Raw genomic sequence first — 10,000 nt, forward strand, 5'->3', positions numbered from 1 at the left:
ATGGCTCTTGCTTCCAATGTTTCTGAGACACCCCAGTGCTGATTGGCAGGGCGCTAAAGCCTCCTCTAACTCAGCAAATTCGACTTCTAGTCTTAAAACCATCGGTCAGCCCATGCAGTGCAAATGAAGAGAGAAACTCGCTTCAGCCTACGCCTTGCATCTGGCGTGAGTATGAAGGCAAGAATGGCAGGGATGGCTCTTGAATTCTTTTATTAGTAAGTAATTGTAATTTTATTAATTACTACCTCAATTACACTTCGATTACTCCTTGTTGCTGAAATTATAGTATTATTTTCATATTTAATTGAATAAAGTATATGTAATTGAATAAAATGAAATTGTATTTTAATTGCTAAAACTTTAGTCTTGTTGTTATTTAATTGAAATGCAACTGAGAAAAATACCATGTAAATGTAATTTAATAAATTACTTTTAAAATGTAATTGCTCACAGCTATGAGCAAAAGACAATGCTCAGTCCAGCCTGAACAACGTGTCCAGTCCACTGTCCACTGTCCAGTACTGTAAATCAGAACAGCACGAATTTTTATCAAACTCACCTGGGTTGCTCTCCTGAAAAGTGCCTTGTATACTGCTGGGTGGGATGGTGTGGGGATGTTGACTCCTTCCTCTGACAGCTTCTGGCAGATCTTAGCAGCTTTGCTGGTCGAATTTTTTGTGCCAGTGACCAAGTTCATGGCAATCACAGTTTTGTGGTGTTTCCTCGTGGAGGAATGAGCATCATCGGGCTGGTAGCTCTTATCCCTCAAGTCTTCTGGTTCTGATTCAGTGCCACTCTCCTGCACAGCGTCAAATGAAGGAGCTGACATGCTAGCAGGTGTGCTGGTTTTCAGTCTTTTGGATGGATGATATCGTTTTAAGGTCAGCGTATTTTCTAGTGTTGTAGCCCACTTGTCCCCTACTCTCCTGTTGTACCTTGTACAGTTCTGTGTCCTCAGCATTCAGCCATTCCCATCCAACTTTGTCAAATACATTATCTAAACATCCATAATCTCCCCGTCTGGTCCATTCATCAAACACTTGCACAAACTTTCTCCAACTCTGCACTTACTGCTTGATCAGAGATTATTGGAAAGTTCAGTTGTTCAGTCCACAAAACCTTCACCTCCTTGGAAATTTTCTTCAGTCTATCTTTCCGACCTTTGATGTCTGGTGCCATGTGTTTAAAGCGGTCAATTATGTCTCTCTTTAGTGGCATTCTTGTTTTGTCCATTAATGGGCTTTGCACTAATGGGATAGGCCCTCTCACCATCGTGGATTTCTTGAAGTCAATCACATTCTTTTTCCAAATCTTCTTGTTCCTCTCAACTTCGCTGTAACTCTTTCTGTGTGACATTCTGAGCCAACCATTCACTATGGAACAGCTTGAACGACACAAACTTCACCAATTCGACATGGTAGTGCATGTATGAAAGTGAGAATAGAAACTATTCACTAGTTGAACAAAACAGATTTCCCCAACTCTATAGTCTACATGGCTTATACAGTGAAAGTGAAGCTGAAACTCCAGGATTCTGGGAATGCTGCAGGCTATAATATATCACTACTAAACGAGACAGATTTCCCCAAATTTACATGGCTTATAAAATGAAAGCAAGAACAGAAACTAAAACTCCAGTATATTATGATGGCAGTACAACTTATCACTGATCCATTTTCAGTCAAACTATCTTGTAATGGTCCTTGTGATAGCTTAGCACGGTTTCGCATGTCATATCATTGGCTGTAATGTGTATTACAGAATTTCATTCAAAAACACATCCTATACGAACCTGCCGGCAACACTCCATCGTACAAAATCTTCACTCCAAAAGCAAGGGTCATTTACAGTTCTTGGGTGTGATGTGCAAACGATTATCGAGTGGGAAGGTTGTACTTGACTTGGGGGCCTTCCACATCTCCATCCTTGTTGTTCGCACATGATCATCCTCAGTCTTCTTGCTTACCTTCTTCACCTCCTCAGGCATCCTTTGGGTAAAGAAACTTTGTAGAAGTTTCCCAACTGTAAGGAATCTACTTGAATTTTTTTTTTTTTTCTTATAAAAGCATTTACTTTAGTTAAGATTGGAAATATAAAACTTAATAAAAGAAAGAAAACTTTAAAGCCTTCATCTTGCATATATATATATATATATATATATATATATATATATATATATATATATATATATATGTATATATATATATATATATATATATATATATATATATGTATATATATATATATATATATATATATATATATATATATATATATATATATATATATATATATACACACACAAAGTCCAGAAAAGTGGTTCTGGTTGGCAGGCATTCACGAGAAACGACGTCAGAGACCGGCAAACTACTGGTAATACAAACAATTTGCAAGTGAAATTGATTGGCTTAGCAGGTACTTTGTCAGCCTCTGATGGCAATTCTCAGGCATACCTGCCAGCCAAGCCTGCTTGTCTGGACATGCATTTATTAGCATCAGGAAATGTGTATAAATCTTACACTGAAAAATACTAAAGTCACTTGTTTTCTGTCTAGTTTACCATGAAAGCTTGGCATGGAAAGTCTCCTTTTTACTATTAGCATCGATCACAGGTAATAGAACTCTTAAAGAATTTGGCAAGTGGAATATAGTTAGAAAGAATGCAAAGGAAGAAAATTAAACAGGAACTATAAAGGAACTCTTACTTGAAATAAAACTCATAAAAGTAGCGGCAGTAGTTATTCTATGACAAAGAAAAGAAAAAGGAAAAATAAAAAACAGAGAGAGAGAAAAAAAGGAAGAAAAAAAAACGAGAAGGTTTCTTACGGTGGAGACATCCTCTCGTTCTCCTCAGCAGGTGGTATGAGGGAGGAAAGCTTGGACACACCTTGGCCAAGAAATGTGGTCTTTGTGATTTCCAGAGTGTTTCTCCTCAAAGTAGTTGACGAATTCCTGCAAGGTCATCTCACCGTCAACCTCAAACCGGCCCCAGAATATCCACTCGTTGTCGTAATACTGTTGAAATAACAAATCATACCTCAAGGATATGAGAAAAACCCGGTTTAACAGTAAAGATTTTCCTAAAACTTAGACTTTATTTCAACAAAGCTAAATAGATAATCCTAGGTGTATTGTTTTAAGGGAAACTTTCGGAGTTTCTCACCTTGTGCTTTGGTGCAGAAAGAGGGCCTCAGTACCCGAGGTCAACGAAGCCAGATTTAAGCTTCTCAGTGCACTTGCCGCCCTGGTCAAGTTTCAAGGGCTCCAGTGAGACAAGCCCAGAGATAAGTGTTGTTGTGTTTGCGATGGCTGGAATGATCTTACCAGCCATGAACAACAATATAATTTAAGTGGAGATTGGTGCCTTCATCTTTCTCAAAGTCTAAATGAGTTAACTTCGAGATTTCAAAACTAGTTGCTTAAGGAATGGCTGACTGAAGGTTGGCAATTCTCTCTGAGTCCACCTGACTGCTTTGGGCTTCGGATTCTGCATCTGTGACTGTAATTTTTACTCCAGATCTGGGCACAAACTTTGTAATTTCAATTTTGTTAACAATGTCAGCAACAACATCCCGATCCCGTATCTGAGTGATGCTATAAACCTCAGCCCTGAGATTTGCAACACACAAAAAGGTAGTTTAAATATGACCGATTATTAGCATCAAATTTAAATGGATGGAGACATCTTTTGAAGACAGACCAGAAGGGTTCACTACTTGAAGTTGTCTGTCTTTGGGGAAATTGTGTAACAGCTGGACGATCTGATTGTGAAACTGTTCTGCGAAGTGCTTGCGGCTCCAGAGAACAGAAAGAACCGACGTCTGTCCTCTACTAAAACTCGCTTCTCACTTTCCAGCACCTCCATGGACTGTGAGCCTGACAACTTCAGAGTACACTCCACCGATTTGGAATCAACCAGATACTGATCGGCATCTTCTGTGTGCCTGACAGAATTCCCCCTCAAATATATCTCTTGCCCACTGGACTGTATGTTCAATGGCATTTGGGAAGGTCTTCAATGTGCAGATAGGCATAGACTTCTCTAGCAGATGATCCGTATGACTCAGTCAAGTGTAGTACAATTACTTGAACATTACACTTTGTCCCTAAGGTACCGACTCCAAATGAAGTTTTAAATAATACACACCTATCAATGTACAATCGTGCTAAACTCTTTCTGTCCCATTATTATTTATTATTATCTTATTACTATCATTATTACTATTGTCATCGTTATTGTTATTATTATTATTAATATTATTAATATTATTAATATTATTATCATTATTATTATTATTATTATTATTATTATTATTATTATACATACATACATACATACATATATATATATATATATATATATATATATATTTATATATTTTTTTTTTTTTTTTTTTTTTTTTTTTTTTTGTAGGGAAACTGTGTTGAAGGCGAAGTTCCAGGTGAACTTTTAACGATGGTAGCGTGGTCTGAAAGATTGTTTCTGCTTTTACGTTTATCCACTGGTCATAAGTACAACATGACACAAACAAATACAACAAGTCAGGGCCCCACACACAAACACTCACTTAAGTATCTTCTCACGTAACCAGTCTTGACCTCTCTGTTGCTCTGACCCAGCCTCACTGACTCTCCTGACTGAGGATAAGGAAAAGCCCAGCATGGAAGCTGAACCTCGCCTGCCTCTGAAAGGATCCCGTCCTATGCTGACTAAAGCCGACTTGCTAACGTGTGTCAGTAGGTGCTGACTCGACTGAGCTTAGTGCTTACCCGCCCAGTGTCCAGCCACAGCAGTAACCTCCAGGCGACAGTTGCAACTTCTCGCGCCTCGGCGGGGCGCGAATCGGAGAGGAGAGGCCGACACGTTACCACTAGTCATTATCATTACTACTGCTACTACTATTATTACTATTATCATTTCAATAATTAATATCAATAATATTACCATTGTTGTTATTATCATTATCATTAATATAATTATTATTCTTACTATTATCACTATCATATTTTGTGTATATTTTTTTAGTTTAATTTCCTACTACCATAGCGCTCTGTAAAAACATGGTTTAGAAGTTAATGACTTAGGTATTGTGTTTGTATGTGTAAACAAGACAAAAAAAAAAAGTCTTGTGGGATGTATCTGTCTCTTTACGGATGTGTCACATTATCATTATCATTACTGTTATCATTAATATCATTATTAGTATCATCATTTTAAATGGTATTACTATTATCATTACCATCATTATTATCACCATTATAATCATTATTATTATTTTCATTATTACTATCATTATAATTACTATCATCATTGTCACCATCATCATTATTAATGCGGTAGAATGCAATAAATAGAACACAGAGAAACCGGACGTTACCCTCTGTTCTCCAGCAGCTGCCTTTCCTCGTAGGGCGGTGCTCAGCTTTCTCTTATGGCGTTTTTGTGACATGTGTAAGCATCAGCCTTTTATATATCCGCATAAAAGGACACGTTTCGTTAGACAGAGAGAGGGAGAGACACGGCATACAGACGACGGGGTCACACGGGCTCGCCCTGGGCGCCGGAGGACACGAGGTCTCATGTTTACCCCCTTAATAAAACTACGAGCCAAAACGCCTTTCACTAACGCTCGAAGACCGTATCACTTGTCGTTCATAATATGCGGTATGTATAAATATATAGGTATATGTATATGTATAAATATATATATATATATATATATATATATATATATACATACATACATACATACATACATATATATATATATATATATATATATATATGTATATATATATATATATATATATATATATATATATATATATATATATATATATATATATATATATGGGGCCGCGGTGGCCGAATGGTTAGAGCGTCGGACTCAAGACTGTCACGACGGCAATCTGAGTTCGAGGGTTCGAGTCACCGACCGCCGCGTTGTTTCCCTTAGGCAAGGAACTTCACCTCGATTGCCTGCCTAGCCACTGGGGGACCAAGTCAGCCCAAGTCAGTGCCGGGTAAATAGAGATGGTGACTCGAAAAAAAAAAAAAAAAAAAAAAAAAAAAAAAAAAAAAAAAAAAAAAAAAAAAAAAAAAAAAACACCGGGCGGAAGGCAATGGCAAACCACCGCTCTAAATTGCCAAGAAAATCATGGTAGCCCATGATCGTCAAGGCCGCGGTGGTCGAATGGTTAGAGCGTCGGACTCAAGACTGTCACGACGGCAATCTGAGTTCGAGGGTTCGAGTCACCGACCACCGCGTTGTTTCCCTTGGGCAAGGAACTTCACCTCGATTGCCTGCCTAGCCACAGGGTGGCGAAGCCAGCTCAAGTCAGTGCTGGTCCCAAGCCCGGATAAAATAAGAGAGAATGATTACCTAAAAAGGTAACACCGGCACTCTCCGTGAAAAGGAACTGGGGACCCTACCACGTACTCACTCCAAGAGCATCACAACGTGAAAACTGCAATTGAGTATCATGCTGTGACCACGGCGGCTCAGACATGAACCTACCGTTAAATGATGATGATATATATATATATGGGCTGATCGATCAGCCCAAAGATCATTTCGTTCCATGAATAAAAAAAGTACATACATACATATGCATATATATATATATATATATATATATATATATATATATATATATATATATATATATACATACACACACATACACGTGTTATATATATGTATATACAGATACACATATACATATATACACATATTTCTATATATACATGTGTATCTTTATGTACATATATTATATATATATATATATATATATATATATATATATATATATATATATATATATACACACATATATATGCGCGCGCACACACGCGCGCACACACACACACACACACACTCACTCACGCACGCACGCACACACGCACGCACGCACGTACGCACGCACGCACGCACGCACACGCGCGCGCGCGTATACTGAGTATACTGTATATGCTTGTAAATACTTCATACAATTGTTGTGGGAGAAGAGATAATTTTTTTCGCGGGTACTAAGCAAGTCTATGATTCGTTGTGGGGATCAATAAAACACAAAGTAGCTCCGCTCAACCCGTTCTTTCTTCTTATAGAGGGTTATAGACTGAACTCGGTCTATTCTCCCTGACGCTTAACTCGACGTAATCAGGAGAGAATCTACGTCGCAGGTCAGTGAATTGTTTACATTAGGAGTATAAAATTTTGCCGTCAGATGGCGTACATCAAAGAAAATATACTCTTACATGGATAACTAAACAAAATAGAATTTCACCATCATCTGGGTAATATGAGGTATATTATAGATACATGAAGTAAAAGAATATCCTTATATAATAATCCTTACACAATAACCATCTTTCATTGATTACTCTGACACATACAATACTGTACTGATACTCCCAACCAAATAAATTGGCTATATTATATCAGCAAAACTGCCCTATAAACTGACAGACACAATTATCTTAAATGGCTAAAAAAGGTAATATTTGCATAGTGATTTCCCATGATTTGGAATTGGCTTTGATATCACACGGCAGTGAGAATTCAGCCTTTATTTTCTTATCAATAATGAATTAATGATGATAAATTGTTAAAGAACAGAAATAATATTTATAAAGAAATACCTTTGGGAAGTATGTATCTGAGAGAAAAAGAAGAAGGAGGTGGAGGAGGAGGAAGGAGAAGAGAACAAATGATAAAATACGAAGAGATGAAGAAGAAATAAAAGACGAAAACGAAGTAAAAAATACGCACAGGTAGTACACCAACAATAAAAAAATGTGTAGCAGTCTGTCTAAGCGACTTAAATAGGCATTACATGTTATCCTCCTTCTGTGAAAGGCAACCATTTCTATCTCTTGAAACAATAATAAAAGAGAAGGACCAAGCTGGTATACTGATCCCTTCATAGCACACAAATGAAGCACTGCATAACACAGGCTTAATACAACACATAAAAACACAGAAATGAAAAAAAAAAAACATGAACTCATAAATATAGCACATAGCCTTCACATCATACATCATCATCAGCAAGCAAACAAGCAAAACACATTAACTAACGTGCACCGCATAGACAAAGAGTCAGAAGAAACAGCCCATAGGTGAGCCGCCAAGGCCCGTGCGGCTCCAGACCGTGGGCCAGCTCATGGGTCGGCAGGAGCGGCCAACAGCGCGGCATAAAGAGCAGGAGCTCGCAGGGGACAGTAGCTGGGAAGGCAACGAAGTGAGGAACCTATAGCAAGGACTTCCTTACAAGCCAAATCATGACAAAATATGTCAAGTATGACGCATTGTATTAGAAATGACAAGTGACAGATGTTTTCATTGGTGGGGTACCCTCGGCAGAGCCCCCCCCAAAAAAAACATAAAAATCAAGCTAGATTAGCTTGTGGGGTAGCAGCTTGGGACCAACTTTAACTGATGCAGCGATACCGTCACTGCCACAAAATACTAACGCCAGACATTTTCATCAGTGGGGGACCTGCAACAGAGAACCCAAAGGGAGATGAGTTCGATCAGTTTACTGCATAACTGATTGAAACAATATGCAAAATGTTCATTCCAGTGATGTATCTGAAAAAAATCAGAGACGGGGGCCTGCGACAGAGAACCCAAAATGACGCCGCCCATGAGCTCAGCTAAATCAGCTCATCAGACATCTTCAGCGCTGAACTTACTTTGCCGGATGCAAGGTTTGCCTCATGCGTAACCCATAACTTTGGGACTTACATCAACCCACAGCGACTGATTGAAACTCTGCACATATATAGAATAATGCTGTGTGCAGAATGACTATTTAAATGAGTGAGGATGTCAGCAATTTTACTAGATACACGTACATTATAATCCACAAAGACAATTGAATTAGGCCTCTGTATACAGGGAAAAGTTTTTAAAGATACGCGGGTACAAACAGGGAGATGTTTCAAATTGTCAAGTCATATAAAAATATTCAGTTGCAGTTCAATCATTCATTTCATGCCACCTTTCTGGTCTGAGATGGAGTCCTCACGCCAGGGTCATCATCAGAGTCACTTGGTAGGTCTACAGACATACTTCTGGCTCGATGTCACTTTCATTACTGGCTGTAACAATTGTTTCAGCACTGTCACTGCCAACCTCAGTTTCAGGCTCAGGCATTCTAAACAAACTGCCTGGCAGGGCCCTCAAACTAGGCAGGCTGTAATCTGTTCCTTAAGCCAGGCAGGTTGTAATCTGTTCTCCTTGAGGCCCCATCCCTATCTGGCAGCATCAAACAACCTGCTGGTGAAGCTGCAGTGTTTGGCGAGTAGGTGGCACCAGCTGATGAACATATCTGCCATCTTGGTAATCGTGTCTTTAATCCTGAAGTCAAAGGGTTTCACTTTCCCTTTCCTGAGACAGAATGCCATTCAGATTTGGAAATTCAAAAGCTATTATTAGATATTCAGCAAATAAACAATCAAGCAGATACTTTTTCCTACCGCTGCCGATATCTACTGAAGCAATCATTTCAGTGAATGCCAGGTTTTCTATCTCCAGTACGGGACCTGATTACACATCTTAAATGTCTTCCTTGGCTTTACAAAAAAACGTATTTCTTGCATGAAAAATGGAGATGTGAAGCTACACCCTGTAAAAAATGTGGCAGTCCTAGCTTGAATTCTTCTTCAATATCGAAAACACTGATGTATCTCTAGCTTTTTCCACGGTCCATGATGATCTTTGTCATGAACATCACCTCGATGCACTGACGTCCAGCAGCACCTATCAGGACTACCAACAGCCTGAGCCTGATGCTCTGCCTGCAATAACTCCAGTTCCTTGAGAGAGGCTGCTTTATGTGCCTCTGCATGTCACCCACCACGGCGCGCAACTCACAGGGGAACGAATGGTCTGGGAAGGAGAGGACTTTGCGAAGGTCAAAAGTTGTATCTTCTGTGACAACTACGAACACACGCATTTGTACGGTTTAACAGATGGAGAAACCGCACTCAGAT

General features: G+C 38.9%; 1 pseudogene; it reads right to left on the reverse strand.

The window, feature by feature from the left end:
* Window positions 1-1,119: 1,119 nt before the first annotated feature.
* Window positions 1,120-4,663, reverse strand: LOC119596055 (annotated as a pseudogene).
* Between the last annotated feature and the right edge of the window lie 5,337 nt (window positions 4,664-10,000).

The sequence above is a fragment of the Penaeus monodon genome, chromosome 37 (genome assembly GCF_015228065.2).
Source record: "Penaeus monodon isolate SGIC_2016 chromosome 37, NSTDA_Pmon_1, whole genome shotgun sequence".
Lineage (NCBI taxonomy): Eukaryota > Metazoa > Arthropoda > Malacostraca > Decapoda > Penaeidae > Penaeus > Penaeus monodon.